This window comes from Lissotriton vulgaris, chromosome 2_1, assembly GCF_964263255.1.
Source record: "Lissotriton vulgaris chromosome 2_1, aLisVul1.2, whole genome shotgun sequence".
Lineage (NCBI taxonomy): Eukaryota > Metazoa > Chordata > Amphibia > Caudata > Salamandridae > Lissotriton > Lissotriton vulgaris.
Window position 1 is genome coordinate 322,047,419 of NC_141687.1, and position 18,278 is coordinate 322,065,696.

The 18,278-nt window shown below is 48.9% G+C and overlaps 1 protein-coding gene across 1 annotated transcript in view; it reads right to left on the bottom strand.

Annotated features, from left to right (window-relative positions):
• The window catches only part of LOC147730264 (transient receptor potential cation channel subfamily V member 1-like), a 460,470-nt gene extending 442,726 nt beyond the window's left edge, over positions 1-17,744 (bottom strand). The window contains exon 1 of the mRNA XM_086955033.1: positions 17,271-17,744. The gene's annotated coding sequence lies outside the window, so the exon portion shown is untranslated. The remainder of the gene's footprint in view (positions 1-17,270) is intronic.
• Between the last annotated feature and the right edge of the window lie 534 nt (positions 17,745-18,278).

The window sequence follows — 18,278 nt, forward strand, 5'->3', positions numbered from 1 at the left end:
TACGTGGAGCGCATCCTCATCGCGGCAGTGGGTAAGGAGGCCTTCTCCAGCCAATTTATTGTAGAGCGGGTGCATCGTTCCCTGGGCCCGGTCCCCAAGTCTGGGGCGCAGCCGCGGCCCATCATCGCCCGGTTGCTTAACTACCGGGACCGCGATACGGCACTTCGCGCCGCCCGCACTAATCGGAATCTAACTTGTGACGGCGTACAGTTCTCCCTATATCCGGACTTTAAGCCCATGGTTCAAGATCAGCGAAGGAAATTCTTGGACGTGAAGAAAAAGCTGAGGGACATGCAAGTTGACTACGCGCTTCTGTATCCAGCGCGGCTCAGGGTGACCCACCAGGGCAAACAACACTTCTTTGTATACCCGCAGCAGGCCGAGGACTATGTTCGGAAACTACGCACTGCCAGGAGGGGCAGACAAAATGAAAGAGAGGATGAGGCGGAAGTGAACCCGGCCGAGCACGAGGAGTCCTAACTGGGTCCTTGTATACTTTCGACCACTGATTCCGATGGAAGGTACAGCGGCTGGACTTAGAATGGCGATGCCTGCTACCGTCAGGGTGGCCCGGCCCTGCCGGTAGTACCATAGATGATGGACTTGCTGTATTGTTGATTACTGGTGAGCGACAACTGTATTTTTGCATTTTTCTTGCCCCTCTGCTGAAGGTGTTTCGGGACTGGGCAATCTGACAACGGAGCAGAGACAGTGATGAACAGCGGATGCTCCTAGAATGGACCTCATGAACCCTTTTTGGTGATTTTTCCGGTATGGGGGGAGGTGTTGGCGGGAGCTGACTTGCGATTTGGGCTATAGCCTGCAGGGATCACATGTGCCAGGCACCACCCCACCTTCTCTGTCTTCCCCGTATGGCGCACGTGGGTCGAGAGGGGAGAGTTGGGGTGATTGGGTGCATTCCTCTAGTGTCCTTAGGAGGGGATTCCCCACAAGGTTTTTCTATTGTTCTTGAGTGTTGGGGTCGGGGTAGAGGGGGGGAATGTGGTACTGGCAAGATTGGGTTGCTTCAGTGGGTGGGGGGGGAACGGGAAAGCAGAGGGGGGATTGTTGTGCATGGAGGGAGGGGTGGGACTTGGTTGTTGGGATGCGAGTTGTTGAAAGCAGAACTGGTGTTGCGGAAGACTTTACTGACAAGTGTGCAGGTACTGTAGTTCGTGTGTATGAAAGTATGGCTGTTTATAGGCGTAGAATGTTCTGGACAGCGGAAGGGTCTGCATCAGGTACGTCTGTATTGAGGGTTGCAGCAGTGACCGAATGCTTTTTTCAGGGATACGGTGACCAACACAGGTGATGATACGTTGAATACTGTCTCAATAATGTCCTGGAATGTCCGTTGCCTTAATAACCCCCGTAAATGCAGGAATGTGATTGCTTATTTAGACCGGCACAATGTGCAGATTGCTATGCTCCAGGAAACCCACCTCAATCCGAATGGTATTCCTACATTTGCGAGTAGATGGGCGAGTGTGAGGGAGTTTTCCTCCTATTCCACGTACTCTAGGGGGACTGTCATTTTAGTCAACAAACAGCTACCGTTTCAAAAGCTGGGAGTGCGAGCGGACAGGGAGGGGAGGTACGTCATCCTGTGGGGGAGATTGGGCACTGATGTAATAATACTTGTCAATAGTTATGCGCCTAATGTGGACACTCCTGGTTTCTTTTTGTCATTGTGGGGCCATGTATTGGAAATTGAGGCCACTCACATTCTTTGGGGGGGGGACTTCAACTTATCGTTATGTCCAGTAGCGGATAGATCGGACGGTAGTGCACAGTACAACACTAACGCCAGAGATACACTTCAGGGTATACTAACGGAAGCTGGGCTAGTGGATAGCTGGAGGCACACACACACATCAGTTAGGGAGGGCACACATTTTACGGCACATGCACGCTCATGGGCAAGGATCGATTACTGCTTTGTCTCGCGAGGCCTCGCTGGGGGAATTGTCCGGGTGAAACATCTGTCTCGCACCTACTCGGACCATTGTCCTGTTTTGACGGTCTTGGGGATGCCGGGGTATGCTAGGGTGCGCCCGCCGTGGCGGCTCTTTCCCTCAGCTTTGCTGGACCCTGTCTTTAGACAAGAACTGGGAGAGGAGATTGAAGCCTTCTTTCCGAGGAACAAGGGATCGGTCGACAAGGTTGAAACGATCTGGGAAGCCTTTGAGGTGACAGTGCGGGGGATCACGATCTCTAAAAGTTGCGGTATACTGAAGGACATAGTGCGTACATTAACTAAGATCGAAACGGAGCTTAGGGCGCTGGAGGCAGAGATGATCAGTAACCCCTGCCCTGACCTGGCGGTGAAATTCAGGGCTCTTCTGTCGACCTATGAGGAGGAAGCGGCCAGGGAAACGAAATTCCGGGGCAAATACTGGACGGCTAGGCGCTACTGTGAGGGAGACCGTCCGGGAAAGGTGCTGGCTGCTCTCACAAGGCACCAGCGCTTCGCCACTCATACCCTGGAAATCTCTGATGAGGGGGGTAGGACGTACCAGGATTCCCAAGGAATTCAGAACACCTTTTTACAGCACTACCAGCGTCTATACTCCACACAACAGGTGGGTGAGGTGGAGTTCGGTAATTTCCTAGATGACATCGCACTCTGCTGGCTTAGTGATAGCGATAGGGCGTTCTTGGGGTGCCCGTTCGAACTGGACGAGATCAGAGAAGCGATCATGTCCCTTAACAATGGCAAAGCGGCGGGGCTGGACGGCCTACCGGCCGAATTTTATAAGTGCTACATCGATATTATGGCACCGGTGCTGAAGGAGGTCTTCGAGGACTCGCTCGAGGTAGGGATACTTCCGGGCTCCATGAGAGAGGTTGCGATCACGTCGCTTTTAAAACCGGGGAAGGATCCGAAGGACACTGATGCCTATCGCCCTCTGTCACTGCTGAACTGCGACGCGAAGATCCTTGCGAAAGTGTTGGCGACCAGGCTGTCCCTACTCATGAACACCCTGGTGCTGCCGGACCAATCTGGCTTTGTCCCGGGGAGGGCTACATCCCATAACTTACGCACCCTATTTTCCCTGATACCTACCATCTCGCCCGACCTGCCGGTCGCTGCCGTGTTTCTAGACGCCACCAAGGCGTTCGATTCGGTGGAATGGGGTTACCTGTTAGCTATTCTGAGCAGAATGGTGTTCCCCCGGATCTTCATAGCCTGGGTGCAACTGCTATACACCTCACCGGTCGCCAGGGTCGTCGTCAATGGGGTTCTTTCGAAACAGATGCCGATCACGAGAGGGACTAGGCAGGGCTGCCCCTTGTCACCCCTGCTTTTCGCCTTAGCGATAGAGCCATTGGCTTGCAGAGTCCGACAATTGCACAAGGCCAGTGCCTTTAACTGTCTTCAGCGGCAGATCAGTATTTCCCTCTACGCAGATGACGTTACTTTGTACGTGCGTCACCCACAGGATCACCTTAATTCGCTGCTGAGGGAATTCGTGGCGTTCGGTGGCATATCCGGGGTACATATAAACTGGAAGAAGTCGCAATTCTTCCCTCTCACGGCGTCAGTAACCCGGTTCCCGCTGGATTACCCCCTGGAATGGTGCAGCTCAGACTTGAGGTACCTGGGCATAGAGGTGTCGCTCGATAGAGACGTCACTATCCGGTCCAATTACGGGGTGGCTATCTCGCAGTTGACTGATAATGTGTCCCGCTGGCGGGCCTTGCCGATATCGATGGCAGGTAGAGCTTCCCTGATCAAGATGGTCGTCCTCCCGCGGTTCTTATATCTATTCCAAAACATTCCCTACTATCCGGGGGCCTATTTTTTCAAACGGCTCCGATCTGAGCTGCTGCGCCTCTTCTGGGGTGGAAAGCAACCACGCCTTAGTTGGAGGGTCTTAACACAGCCATACGATAGGGGAGGATTCGATGTGCCCGACATGGAATTATACTATCTCAGTGCTCAGGCTCAACACTCCTACCACTGGGTTAACCCCGCTCCCTTTATGCCACAGGTCGCTGCTGAGGACTGGATCGTTCACCCGCTCCCGCTTAAGGGCATGCTGATGGGACTGATTGGGGATGTTGAGACGCCTGCTACCACTGTCACCTGTACTATTGATGCCTGGCGGCGAATAACTAAACAGCTGGACGCCCCCATGCTCTATTCCCCGGCGCTCCCCCTCACATATCACCCGAAACTTTCTCTTTTAACGGAAAACGGATTTCGGTCCATGTGTAAACGCATACACCTTAACTCATGGGGCGACCTATTTCAGGACGGAACATTCCGCACCAAGGAACAGTTGTTTCAGACTGCTCCTCCGACACCCATGGAGGTGTTTTACTATATCAGGCTCCGCCAAGGTATGCGTGACATACTCCCCAACTTCCCGGACGAACCTGAGACGGTACTGCCATTGCATGTCATGCTCGCCTCCGATGGCAAGCACTTAGTGTCTAAACTGTACGCCGCTATACGTGTGCAACGCCCAATGCTACTGCCGAAAGCCCGGACTAACTGGGACTCTGAACTGCCATCTGCGCTTACGGATGAGCAATGGAGCTATTGCTGCGCAGTCACGGCTAGGATTTCCTCCAGCTGTCGGTTGAAAATTATTCACTATAAGTTTGTGCAACGCTACTATTATACCCCAGTCAGGAAACTTTGGTTTCATCTCTCGGATGATGATAGATGTGCTAGGTGCCGGGTGGCTGGTGCAGATTTCTTTCATTTGGCCTGGGAATGTGGAGCCATACAAACTTTTTGGGAACAGGTACACGCCGCACTCCAGGTAATGATTGCTGGCCCATTGACAATGGAGCCAATAGTGATGCTACTGGGGTATACCAAGCAAGTGCCCAAGCCGGACCGCAAATTTGTAGACATTGCGCTGCTCCTCGCTAAGCGAAGAATAGCTTGCAAATGGGGGAGAGGGAGAGCACCAAAATTTAAGGACTGGCTTGACGACCTCACTTACTGCCAGGACCAGCATGGCGTTTACGCAGAACTGCTCCCCGCCCGGTGCGCGCCTAGCGATTTCTGGTCCCCCTTACAGGTGTACTTGCTGTCTCAGGCGACGCACAGCGACTCCTCTGGGGATGTCGAACCGATCCCGAGCCAGTGAGCGTGTAGGTTGCTACTTACAGCATTCACCATAATACTTTAGATATGGGTAGAGGTAATTTGCACCACCTGCATCAAAATGGGTAGTCGCGACAACTGTTTAAAACCAATATTGAGGGGGCTGGGAATACTCGTAGTTTTTAGGGGAGGGACCCCTCTTACTCATCCATATATTGGGATTATTGTGGTGGGCGCACGCACTGTAGGCCACACACACTAGTAGACACGGGTTACACTTCCGAAGAGGAGCGGTGGGCGCGACGTCGCTCTATGGTGAGACTTGAATGTCCCTACGCTGGGGGCTGGCTGCGCTACTTGGCAGAGATGCACACGCTTGCCGTGCGTGTGGAACAATGCTGCACACAATGGCATAGCCGATTGACTGGACAGATCACAGACGAGTGCTGATTGGTGGGTTGTGGAGGCGCTGACCTTGCTGGCCTGTTCTCATGTCTGAATGCGGGGGGGGGGGAGGATCATCCTCCTTGCATCCTTGACTGTGCTGGGGGGGAGAATCCTGGTGTACTGGTAACACTTTGATGTCAATATGAAACTGTGCCTGTGTTATATTGGACCGAGTGAGGCTGCTACCTCTCTACGGAATGTATCACGATTTTTTTTGATGTACTGAATTGCAGATGCTGTCACTGTCATGTCTCTTGTGCTGAACGCAACTAATAAAGGTTTAAAAAAAAAAAAAAAAACTATAACACCTCTAAATCCTATGGTTTTTTCAGTGTATTACTAAGGTTTTTTAAATGCTACTCCCTAACTATAACATGTTTGAAACCTATGGTTTTTTCAGTGAATTTCGAAGGTTTTTTAAATGAAAATTCCTAACTATAACAGGCCTGAAACCTATGGTTTTTATAATGAATTTCAAAGGTTTTTTCAATGATAATTTTTAAATGTATTAATTGTTATATTTATTTTTTTCATATTGTTTTACTACATTTTTTTTATCTATTTATTTTTAGATATCTTATTTTTACATTACACATTTTGAATATATATATTTTTTTAATTTAAAAGAAGAATAAAAAAAAAAAGTAATTTTATGTTTTTTAAATATATTTGTAATAGTTTCTTTATTGGGTTTTTTCCCAAATTTTTGGGGGGAGTCGCGCACCCAGAGTGCACCTTACTCGATCAGTACGTGCAACCTAGCCGCCATTTAAGAATTGTTGTGTAGGATCCGCGTAGGGTGTGCAACGGGTACGTATTTTCATGTGCGATCGCTATGAGACTGGTATGGGCATCCAGGCGCATATGCGACACATTTGCATTACTTTACGCGACGCTCGCGCGCTTACACATGATGTCATATACATGTTTGACGCAGTGGGTGCGTGACTCCCGCAAAATTTTTAAATGTCTAAAATTATATATATATATATATATATATATATATGTATTTAATATACATATTAGGGCAAGACATTATCTAACCTAATCATAAACATAATATATTTTTACTTTTAATAAACTTGTATTACTTTTAAATTCAATTTCGCTAAGTCACGTTGGGTGCTTGCTGCCTGTGCGCAGGGTGCACGGACCCCATGTGACCTGAAAAGAAAAGATTTGATTGGCACTTAAGCACCGTAGATTACCCTGTCATCATGTGCTACCCCCAGAGGCGCTTTTTGGGAACTTTCATTTCATTTCATTTCATTGTAGCTGCATCACTAAAGGCACCCGTTTTAAAAGCCTTGACAACTTAAACAAGCTGCCTATATCTGAGAGGCAAAAGTCGCCTTCATTAATCACCGAAATGGGCTTTCTGGTTAACGCGAGATCTTTAGTCAAAAATAACATTGCCATTAGGGACATTGTCCCCGCCAGGAAGCCCTCCAGCGTTTTTATCACGGAAACCTGGGCATCGGATTCCTCTGGCCCTGAGCTTATCAATGCCATTCCGGAGGTCTATGCCCTAGCACGGATGGATAGAGTTGGACGTAGGGGAGAAGGACTGGGCATATTGTACAAAACCTCTTTCATTTGCCACACTACACCACTCTCCACTCCCTCTGACCCCTTCCAGGCTACCTACTTCTCTCTAAATTCTTCTCCCACAGTCTCCTTTTCAGGCCTTTTGCTATATAGACCTCCGGGCCCCAGGTCGGGTTTTAGCTATGATCTGCTGAGAATTCTAGAACCATACATTGACAGACCCCACCTAACCGTTCTGGGAGATCTTAATTTTCATCTGGAAAATACAAGCTCCAGTGATACCTTTTCCCTGGTGGACTCCCTGGCCTCATGTGGCCTGATGCAATTGGTGGACAGTCCCACTCATCTGGCTGGACATATGTTGGATGGAGTCTTTTCTAATGATCCTAGATAAAGGATAGGCTCTCCCAATCCCCTTGCATGGTCAGACCATATGGCCGTTCCTTTTGAACTAAATTCTCATCACCCTTCCACTTCCCTCTCTGATCCCAAGAGGTGGGAACTGAAGAGGAATTTAAGGATGATCAATAATGAGACTCTTGCCCCTCCTATGACCAGCTTTCAGTCACCCCCCCTGAGGGATGCCAACGCCGCTGCTCTCGGGTTTTCTAATACTATTTCGAGAGCAGTGGGCTCTTTGGCCCCCGCTAAACAGCGTTACTCGGCCAGAAAGAGACCCTCAGCTCCCTCGTTTTCCGAATCTCTTAGGCTGCTAATGCAGGGCTGTAGGAAACAGGAGAGGCTTTGGCGAACTCTTCTTGACCTTAAGGAGAAGGAAAAACATAAAGGCCTTCTTAGGGAATATAAATCGGCGGTAATAGCGGAAAAGAAGGCCCATTTCTCTAACCTGACAGCCTCTCTCAACTCCCCTAGGGAGTTGTTTAAGATTGTGGACTCCCTCTGCACCCTTCAAACGCCAGACCCCATAGTGGGTTCCCAGGAGCTCTGTGACAAGATTTAGACTTTCTTTCACACGAAAATAGTGGACATTTACACCGCCCTTGAATCCCTAAATAGCGAGTTGGGTGCCCTACCCCCCCTTGTTTCTCCCCCATTAGAACACAGGGTGAATGAACCCCTTAGTAGTCTCCTCGATTTTCCTCCTCTTACATCTCAGCAACTAGACCTGCTTCTGGACAAAATAAAATCCGGATCTCCTTTGGATCCTTGTCCTCTTAAGATCCTCAAGGATTGTAGGGAGGTTTTGTTGCCTCCTCTCCTAAAGGTGATGAATTGTGCAATCACCGAAGGTATCTGTCCATCTTCCTGGAAAATGGCGGTGGTTAAACCCCTGTTGAAAAAGCCCACACTGGATCCCGAGATATTGAAGAATTTCCGTTCGATATCCCTGCTGCCTGCCCCAGCAAAAATGCTTGAGACGTACCTTAATCAACATCTTAGTGCCTTTCTGGATGCCTCTAGCCTGTTGGATCCTTCTCAGCATGGCTTCCGAAGGGCCCACAGTACCGAGTCTGCCCTCACGGTGGTCATAAATAACATCCGCTCGAATGTTGACAGGGGTCAGACCACCCTTCTGGTCCTGCTCGACCTAACAGCTGCCTTCGATACCCTGTCTCCCTCAGTCTTGGAAACACGCCTCCGGGAGATGGGAGTGGAGGGTCCGGCCCTGAGCCTCTTGACCTCCTTTCTTAATGAGAGAGAACAGAGGGTCAAGCTGGGTGAGTTTCTTTCCCCTGCTAAACCTGTGCAGTGTGGGGTCCCTCAGGGATCGGCGCTGAGCCCCACACTTTTTAACATCTATGTGGCCCCGCTTGCCAGGTTGGTAAGATCTTTCGGGCTGGAGGTGTTGTCATATGCTGACGACACCCAAATTATGGTCTCCATCTTCCACTCGATGAGCATCTCCGCCCTTAACTTCAGAAACTGTATGGAGGCAGTTTTCCAGTGGATGATTTTGAATTCACTGAAGTTAAACGGAGAGAAAACCGAGGTCCTGATCTTCGGGGGTAAACAGGACATCTGATCAGGCGACTGGTGGCCTCAGTCCCTTGGAGTGTGCCCCTTGTCCTCTAAATCTGCCCGTAATCTGGGTGTGCTGATAGACACCACGCTCTCCTTTGGCAATCAGGTCAGTAGGACTGTCTCCACCTGCTGTGTTGTCATTAGGATTCTGAGAAAGATTGCACACTACCTCTCGCCAGAAGCCCGAAAGCAGATTGTCGTGGTCCTTGTCTCCTCGAGACTAGACTATTGTAATGCGCTCTATTTAGGCATCAACAAAAGACTCAATCAGTGCCTACAGATAGTACAGAAGGCGGTGGTCAAATTTGTGCTGGATTCCCCTAGCTTTTCCTCTGCCTCTCTAGCCAGGAAGAACCTGCACTGGCTACCCATCCAGGCTAGGATCTCTTTTAAGATCCTATGCCTTACCCATGGGACCTTGTATGGAGCAAGCTCAGAAGGTATAAGATCTCTCCTATCTCCTTACTCTCCTACTAGAGCTCTTCGCTCTTCCAAAAGAAACCTTCTGTCTGTCCCTCGAGTTTTTAAAGCCAGGTGGCTGTGGGGGCTTTCTCCTTCCTCGCCCCGAAGTTGTGGAACACTCTTCCCCCTGAATTAAAGGGGCAAGCATCCATTATGCTTTTTCGTAAAGCACTGAATACATGGCTCTTTGCAGAGGCCTATCTGTAATCCTGTATTGGTTCATAGTACAAGCTTACCATCTTTTAGGCGCCTTGATGCCCTTGGGTTAAGTTGCGCGTTACAAGACTCTATTCATTCATTTATTCCTTGGTTCATAACTTTTCCCATTGTAATATTAAAGGACCCCACCCATTTCAATCATTCTTCTTAGAGCTTCTTTGGAGACAGATCTCTTAGCAGAGAAGAACTTCTTTTGGATAATTTATTTTCTGAACCACCTAGGTCCGCGTTGCGCAGCGGTGGTAGGCTTCAATAGTAAGGATTTAATAACCTCACAAAAAATTTAATAAAACGCTAATTGCCTCAGGGTGGGGATGCTGTGCTAACAAACAAGAATTGATATGGTTCAGGTTGTCCTTTGCCATCATACAGAACAATTCAGTGTTGTTGACACCCCGCCAGACCAGTCTTAAGTTGTCATTGGAGGTTGGTATGTTCCTGGCACCACATTCTGTGTTAAATGTTGGCCTGGGAGATAGTCTCAGCGCTGTTTTGATTGGATTGTAATCCCCATGGGTTGTGAAGGTAACTTCAGCTTTCAATAAACAATCCTCTGAGGCAGGGGAGAGTGAGCCTTCTTATATACTTACTAGTACATGCAGATTTAGTGATGAACAAGTAGAGATCAGAGGCCAAATCATTCAGGGCTGCACCTCCTCCAAGCTGCGAGTAGCCATACTGCAGGAGTCTGTAAAATCCCTTAGAGACATACTCAAACTTGGCGGATCAAAGGAGGTGTTGAAAGCTTGGGCGTTGCATATGGAAGCTGCGCTCCACAGGGCAATCAGGGTGCAACCATTCAATGCCGTCCAACTGCAGCGTAACATCAAACCCTCAAAGAGACCGCCTTACGCCAAGAAAATGTGTGGGAATTGCAGAGGACAGTCACACAGGTCAGCATACTCCCCAGCTAAAGGATGGAATTGCAATGTATGCAGCTAATATAAACACTTTGTAAACATGTGTAGGTCGTCAAACCACAAGACCACAAAAGAAACCGTCCACACCATTCCCCAAACAGAAGGTGGAATGGAAGACATGGATAATGACAATGTCACTGAATATACAATGCACACTATATTTACTGTCGGCAACAAAACTGACACCCGCAGGCCACCTCTCCAGTGCCAACTCTGTGCTGGCCAACACATGCTCACTGCAACTATTGACATGGGAACACCCATAGATATTATGGGCCATATTACACAGGGTGCCCCCGGACGCAAGGGGCATGTGCACCCACTTTGTGTATCCCCGGGGCACCTTAGTATTACAGAAGGGGCTGCAGATGCTACTACTGTCCCTTCTGTAATACAGATAGCGCTAGTGCATATGTAGTGCCAGCGCTATCATTAGAGGGCATTCCCTCATTTTCATGGGGAGGTGGCCCCATGCAAATTAAGGAATCACTTTGCCTCTGTGCCTACTCCCTATTATGGATGCCGGCGAAGAGGCAAACATGCGAAGAGGCAAACATGCCTTTAGGAGGTGCACAAAAAGGTGGCACACTTTCAGATTGCCTCCTACAGGCAGCCCTCTGATGGGGAGGAAGGGGTTCCCATGGACCCTCCACACATCCATTGCAGGAAGGTGCAGTCACCTGCAATGGGATCTGTCCCCTCTCTTGAAAGAGAAGGTGGGTACCACCTGCCTAGTGAAACACGGACTGACTTTGAAGCAGCTGCTCCGTAGTTTACTTGAATGTGCTGCCCTCAGGACAGCACAAGTTTGCGGCTGCCCTGGGGGCAGTGCATTCATGGTGATATGGTGCACTCTCCCTGTTTGCACACGGCACACCTATTTAAAGGTGCTCTAAGGTGTAAACGGGAAAGTGCACTGTATATGTAATAGGACTCTACATTGGCAGATGGCAGACACAATGACAAATCAATATAGTCAGTAGCCCTGCGACATCATCGCTTAGCATTTCTTCTGAGGCCCATAGTTGAGAAGAAACTTGGCAAGTTAGAATGTGCTGGCATCATTTAGAATGTCACTGGCCCCACACAGTGAGTGTCACCCATTGTGGTAGTGAAAAAGCAAAAAGAACCCGGAGATGTCTGCATCTGTATTGACTTGCAGCTCCCTAACATTGCAGTTAGAGAAGAACTCCACCTGACCGCACCCCACCATCGATGACCTCATCAGCAAGCACATAAGACCCCAATGGTTCTCTAAGTTAGACCTGCAGTCGGGGTACCACCGATTGTCCTTACACCTGGACTCGAGTGACGTTATTACATTCCGAACACACGTGCGGCTCTGGCGTTACCGCCATCTTCATTTGGGAATATTCCAGAATAATATCCAGGACATACTTTCAAGGCTACACTGATTCATTAACGTCACTGATGACATATTCATATTTGCAAAATCAGTGAGCGGACCTCATGAGTGTTTTCGGGGAGTACTGCAACAGATCCAGGACTTTGGGCCCTGCTCCACCTGGAGAAGTGCGAATTCATGAAACAACAGTTCAGTTTCTTCGGGTACACATTCTCGGCAAATTACAAGCCCCACACCCTGAAAAGGTGAGGGATGCCAGTGAACCACCCATATAGACTAACATAGCCAAGGTGCGGAGTTTCTTAGGCATGGTAAACCAATGAGGCAGATTCATTCACTGGCAATGCAGACATTTTAATCTGTACATCTATGGGCACCACTCTGTGGTGACAACAGATCGCAAGCTGTTTATCCTGTTGTTTCAGCGTACTGCATCCAAACCACTGCCTCTCATCGAGAAGTGGGTGCTTCCGTTGTAAGATTATGACTGCCGGGTTCCAGTCTAGTGCCTACAACCCAGCCGGTCCCGCCATCAGTGTGAGGTCACTCAAAAGAATAAAAGGAAACGAAGACACAGAGGAGTATGTGAAGTAAGTAATAGAAAGATCCAGGCCTCTGTCTCTGTCATTGGACATGATCCACAGGGCAGCTGAGCAGGGCAAGTTTCTACAACTAGCTCTGGCTGCAGTCCAGTGAGGGAGGTGGAGCTCCCTTAAGAAGCATAGAGCCCACCAAAGACTTGAGGCAAAGAGAGCCTTATAGTTGCTCTACCATGTATGTTACAAGCTTGTTACCAATGCATGCGAATATCTACTGCGAAGCCCCCATTTAGCAATTTTCGGCTGTCTGATCCCACAAGCAGTGCAACTCGCCCACAATGGTCACCAAGGCACGGTGAAAACCAAGAACAGCCTGAGGACTAAAGTATGGTTCCCACTCATGGATGAGATGATTGAAGCCACTGTGCGATCCTGTCGAAGGTGCCAAGTCACAGTCCTGCCAGATGCACCTCTCCCAGCGATCATGAAGCGAGGCCCCCAGCAACCATAGTCTAGCCTGGACTTTGGGTGCCTTCCTGACAGGCAATATATCTTAGTCTTAAATTAATCAATGGCTACACAAAATATTCAAAGGTGGAGCTGGTAACATTTTTAGCGGCAACCAAAGTCATCCCCAAGCTCAAGAAAATGATGGCCATGCACGGGCTCCTGCGGGAGCTCCGAACTGACAGACCTACAATCCTGAGTTATCAGGGACTAGCAAGCAGCTCCCCGGTAGCCTCAAGCTAATGGGGAGGCTGAGAGCTTAATGCTCTCACTTAACAAAGTGATTTGCATTGCACATGCTAAATAGCAACAACTGGAATGTGCGGTCTATGTATTCCTGCGAGAATATCGCCAACCCCCACATTCAACCACAGGGCAACCCTGGAGCGAGCTAACATGGGGCGGGTAATACCTGACACCATTCCACACTACCCAAATTAAACGCTGCCACTTATCGATAATGCTCTAACACTTCAGAGAAGAAGAAACACCAACCACAAGGCGAGTGTCAAACATGGAGGCCGGCTGTCGAAACTTCACCCCGGTGACATGGTGTTTGTGAAAGACAGGCACCCAGACAGCAAATTCAGACTCCCCTTTGAAAACCACCCATTGGTCATAACTTAACACTAGGGCATGATAATCACCGCCCAGCAAGATGGTGATGAAGAAATCACTCAAAACACCTCACTCTTTAAGCCTGTCAGGGCGGACAATGAGATAAGCCTAGATACCCCCAAAGTCAGAGAACGAGCACACTATCATACTGACGAGACCCTGCCAACGACAACGATTGGACCCCCAGAAGATAGTGTTGATCCTGGCCCTATTGACCCAATTAGTGGTCAACCACTTCAATCAATCAATCAGAGTACTTGTAAAGCGTGCTACTTACCCGTGAGGGTCTCAAGGCGCTATAGGAAGGGGGGGGTGCTGCTACTTCTTGAAGAGCCAGGTCTTGAGGAGTCTTCTGAAGGCGAGTAGGTCTTGGGTCTGCCGTATGTGGATAGGGAGGGTGTTCCAGGTCTTGGCAGTGAAAACAACTTGGCCCTCTCACAAGGCCAAAAGTGACCTCTGCCAAAGTTCACACTCAAGTCACTAGTCATTGAGACCCCAGCGACATGGGTAATTGCACGAAGTACCCCCTGCGAAATAATCCTGCACTGTCTGTCCGACTAAAGTCTGTATGTTGTGAACCAGCTACAACTGTTAGAACTCCCAGTTTGATTTGTCCAAGTTATTGAGTTAATTGGTTAATGTCCAAGATTGTTTGTGTTTCAATTGAAGGAAAGGAGGGGAGTAATGTTGATTATACTATCTGGGAAGGGGGAAATCGGGAGAAACCCCCGCAGATGTGTGTCTGTTTGGTCTCCCCCACGCATGGGCAGCGGCAAACAAAAGGCTGAGGGTGGGCTGTGGTGGCAGTCACCCACCAGACACGGCGAACCACACATGGCTCCAACTGGCCTCACCACGCTCACCAAAAGATACTCAGCTACCACCTTGGCTACAGTGTTGTGGCTGAGAAGTGTTGGTACTGTCCCTTTAAATGTATTTCAGCTTTACTGAAAAGGCCTACTGTTGTCCCAAAGAAGATCCTGTTGTGAACTGTATTCATTCATTATTAACAGCCACACAGCAGCTTTTGTGCTTGCCCTTGGCTAGCAGGCACAGTTCTAGTCCAGAGTCGGTCACCACTCAGAAACATTCTATTGACCCTCGGGAAGGGGACACAAGGTATTAACAACTACAAGCTGCTTCTGTCTAACCAAGAGGTGCGTATCAATATTCATCAATCATTAGAAATCCACAAAACCAATTACAAAGCCATCATAGCAGGAAAATGAAGGTGCACAAATATAAAACTTTCTGAATGCCGTAGTTGAATCGTGTAAAAAGCGACAGTGAGTACTGTTTCCGCATCACACTGGTTTGATTTATATGCCCCATTCCAAGGTCTGCTGTGTCCTACGAGGAATAAGATAAGAAATGGTCTTTGTGACTGTTTTTTTATTTGGTGGGGGCACAATATTTCCCTTTTTGCACTGTTTTATCCGTAACATTTACATCAGATAATACTGAGGAAACTGTATGTGCAAAATCCCAGGAGTGTAGTTTACTCAGAACCCATCGTGTGCAGTAAGTGTTAAGGCGGGTGCAAATAAAAGCCAAGCCTGGTTTTCCACTTGCTGTAACACTCAGATATGAGGTCCGTGTTATTGTTTACAAACTTAAAAAGTTGAATTTTAACGGGAGTCAAAACATACAATTTAAAAGCATAGATGAGGTGGTTTGACAGTTTATATTTTCGGACCACAAAATATAAAAATCAAAAATAGTTAGTCGGTGGCGGGTGGGTATTTCTTAGGAGGATAATTTAAAATCGATATTAGGTTTGTTTTTAGCTCAATTTGTCCTGGTAAATACGGCAGCACTCACGAAAGTTGGTCTTCCAAGCTGATATTTAATATTGTTGACCCTCGAACAAGTTACCAGGATAATAAAAATGTTTTAACATTAAGTACCATGCTTAGTGGCCCATAGAAGAATTGGAGGGCGACCTCGCTCAGTTGAGATTCGGTCACAGGCACAGATTTCTACAGCAGGCACAGTAACCCACCAGGCTATGTTCTTCGCGGTTAGAGCTTCTGAAAAAGGCATTAGCACGGAAGCAAAGTAGGTCAAATACTAGGCGGACCTGAGTAGGGATTTACCTTCCTCAGCCCAGCGAATAGTCACAGGAGTGCTTTGCCCCTGTTAAGGATAGTAAGGGGAGAGTGAGGGGTGGAGATGTGATGTTGGCCCTGGGAAACTACCAACAAGCTGTCTAGATGTTAGGTTACATAAATGGCATTTCAAAATAACAGCTTTCTAACTATTTCAGATGTTTTCTGATATAGGAGCTGAGGCGCGTACTTAGGCACATGCGGGCAAATTAATTTGCCCACGATCAAACAGTATGTTGAAGTTGGGAATTTACAACACGGGCTTTGAACGCGTTTACTACACCACATTAGCTTTCTTTCCACGCACACAATTTTACAAAACAGTAATCAATACACTTTCATAAAAAATGTATCTTCAAACTCACACACAAAGTGTGATCCTATAGAAAAGGCAGCCCAGATGGTTGTGCTCAATCTGTAGACTCTGACCTTGTATCTCCCTTTTCTCATTGTGCATACATCTATCTCTCAGGAGCACATTAGAAACGCCCAAGCAGGTTCTGAACGCGTTCATCCGCAGCAGAAATTGACGTGTTCACCAACAAAAAAAACCATAACCAAGTAAGTAGGACAACAGACACGATGGTAGATTCACTCTCTAAAATACCACGGGGAAAATGGCACATGTTGAGTTTTGGAAGCACACTATACGTTTTGGAAATGTCTCTTGATGATATTGTATTTGAAAGTATAATCTAACTGGGACAGCAATAGCAATAGTACTAAGGAGTACCCCCTACCCGCATACTAGACACACCCCTGCGCGCACAGCGGGTATTGAACCGCTCGATGGTGATGCATTTAATCCCTTTTTAATATTTTTAATTTAAAATTCGTACTTTCACCCCAAATTCTGCCACTGCCAGGGACAATTGGGGAAGTAAGTGGGCTGAAAGTGGTTAGCGGTTCTCGTATGAGCACCACGTTCGCCACACCACTCCCTTTACACAGCTCCCCGCCTTAGGGGCTTAATCCCCATTTACCTCTCCGCCTCCCTCCATTCAACCCCTCGCTCCTCCCACCTCCCCACACTCATCACACTGATATGGTCTAGGCACTTCACAGCACTAGCTATATATAAATGATCGAATTCCTTCATTCTTTCACTCACAGTCTGTGACATCGGGAGCACCGGACAGCACGCCCTACCTTGGAAGGATTTAAAAGAGCAGCAGCACGTGCAAGGGAAATGTCCTCAATTTCCCGCTCTCTCCCTTGCAGTTGACGGTCCACGGAACTCTCTCATAGCCTGGCTGTCTCGCGCCATTCCTGGTACCTGGACGGGGCGCGGAGCATTCTACACCCCCTCCCCCCCGCCCTCCATCCCACCTCGTGCCCCCGGTGGATACACGGACCCGCTCGCCAGACACCTGTGAACCTCCTAGTACAGACAAGTGGTGCACGGAACTTGGCGAGAGCCGCCGAATCAGCTACATAAATATATGAATAACGGGGGGAGTTGTCTTTTTCAGGAAAGCGCCCACTTACCTGAGACCTTGTGGTCGGGAACGAAGGATTCCAAGGTGACCTCGCTGTCGGGGTGCAGGTGGAACGGGGTGCCAGGGAAGGGTGAAGGGAAAACAATGAGTAGGCGGGCAGGAGTCTAATGGAGAGGTGATGCTGAGAGTGGTGGTCCAGGCTCCTGGGTGGTGTCCTTGGAGAGGTGACGTTCGCAGAGCCTGCGTGAGAAGGTGCAGAGTGGTGATGTCTGTACAAAATGTGCCTCCCCCGTCCACGGGGTGATGTACTGGCGGGGAGTGGCGTGTGTATGTGGGGGGTGGGTGGGGGTATGAAGTTTGCAGAAAGGGCTGGGACTACGCAGCTTGAGTTAGAGATGCTGCCGCCTCAGTCACAGGGCGTGGTGTGATGGTGGCTCCGGGTCCAGGCTCAGTGCAGGGCGAGCAGGAAACGCCTCGGCAAGTCCCTGCCCGAGGGTGGACCTCGGTGAAGCTCCGATGTAAACTGAGCCCCGACCGGTCAACCTCGGACCGTGGCACTTGAAGAGCTCCTGCCCTGTGCCTGTCCAGCGGTCTCAGGTTTTTTGAGCTTTCTTTGTCCGTGTGTCTAGTGAGCTCCTGAGACAGCGGGGTCTGCTGAGCCCATGTGTCTGTTGAGACCCTGAGACTACAGCCCCTGAGATTGTGGAGTTTTCTGAGTCCATGTGTCTAATACGCTCTAGGGATTGTGGAGTCTGCTGAGCCCATATGTCTGTCGAGACCCTAAAACTGCAGAGTCTGCCGAGCCCATGTGTCTGTTGAGACCCTGAGACTACGGAATCTACTGAGCCCAAGTGTTTGATGAGACCCAGAGACTGCAGAGTCGGCTGAGCCCATGTATCTGTTGAGACCCTGAGACAGTGTCGTCTGCTGAGCCCATATGTCTGTTGAGACCCTGAGACTATGGAGTCTGCTGAGCCCATGTATCTGTTAAGACCCTGAGACTACGGAGTGTGCTGAGCCCATGTATCTGTTGAGACCCGAGACTACGGAGTCTGCT